Source organism: Pinus tabuliformis, chromosome J (assembly GCF_031772625.1).
Source record: "Pinus tabuliformis cultivar Carrire ecotype Pingquan chromosome J, CPIR1, whole genome shotgun sequence".
In the NCBI taxonomy this organism is placed as follows: Eukaryota; Viridiplantae; Streptophyta; class Pinopsida; order Pinales; family Pinaceae; genus Pinus; species Pinus tabuliformis.
The window spans coordinates 135,383,273-135,384,797 of record NC_142295.1 but is presented as its reverse complement, the minus strand read 5'-3'; positions in this window follow the sequence as shown (position 1 = coordinate 135,384,797).

The following is a 1,525-nucleotide window of genomic DNA, read 5'->3' as shown; positions in this document are numbered from 1 at the left end:
TCATCATTGTCTCTCTTCTAACATCTCCTACATGGGTACTCAGGGTGTGTTCCATGAGGACTATTCTTATCTTGGACTCCCCAACACTCCAAGAATATCGGTCCTCCATGACTACTCTTCTATTCGATGCCCTATCTCATCCTCAAAGAGCATCGGATGCCAAATAATTACCCAATCCTCCATTTTGTCTTCCCAGGTGAAGACCAAAATGCCATGTCCATCTTTCCCTCTCAAATAGGGAGGACATATTCCACTAAAGGGATGTACTCATTCCTACCAAAAAGGAATGTACCCAAGCTCCCCCTTGGCTTAGGAATTTCCAAGTTTCTTCCATGTAAAAAACTTCTTTTTAGGCTTCCTCTTAACTAGGGACCTACAACAACTCCTTATGTGGAACAACTAACTGCTTGAAGAACTCCTCTCTTCTTCGATGTCATCAATTTCTTTTGTGATGGAGTCTTCATCTTTTGGGTCTTCTTCATAGGGCACAAACCATCCATCACTTTCATCCATGAGTTAGTCATGTCTTCATTTCATCAGAAAGTGATCCATCAATTTTCCATTTGGCTTTGCTTTATGCCATTATGCTTTCATGCCATATTTTCCGGAAGGATCTTACATCCCTCAATGTGGCCCTCTTGGAAGTAATCCACAGATCTCCCCTTTGGTAGTCCTACATAAGCCCAACCAGATATTAGTTCAAAAACAAGAAATGAACACTTACATCAAAATTACCTTTTTGATGGTCTTTCATCTTGACATCTTCTTGTAGGCATCAACATCTTGCATGTAGATTGACACATTTCCCAAAGATATTCATTGTCAAGGGTCTCCATCTTTTTCTGACTTCCATCAGAGTCTTCATATCTTTCTGGGAGATATTATAGTCAAATCTTCTTGGACTTCGGATGTTGAATGCCTTCTACCTTTGTTGCATATTTTACGATCTCTTCCTTTCTTTTCACACACTTTATTCCCAAGAGATTCTAATTAGAGTTCCTTAATTGTAGTCAACTTCCTCATGATTCATATGAGAACATATTATGTTGATTTCATCTAGTGTGACTTGTGCTTTTCTGCAATCTTTTAGAGGAGGAGATCCTTTCTTCTTTTGATCATATTTCCCAAGATTGAAATAATGATCCATATTACCTGCAACCATATGACATGACTTTCATAATAACCTATGTAAGCATACATACCTCATCTTTCCTTTCTGTCATCCAGACTTCTTGTAGCAACGTCATTTGAACGAAATAACTTTCTCCTTTACACCTACTTTCCTGCTATGTCATCGTACCATCATCCCTTGAATCGCACGAGTCAGAATTCCTGATGAAACTCTTGCTTCCTTTCTAAATCGGTGAATCCTTTGATAAGGATTCCATCAAAGAAACTTAAAGATCTTTCATGGCCTTACCCAACATATGCTTCCTTGTTGACTTATGGTATGATGATCTCAGTCGATGATGACCTCTACTTCTTTCTATAAGTATCACCTGAGATTTCAATGAGGTTTCTAAGA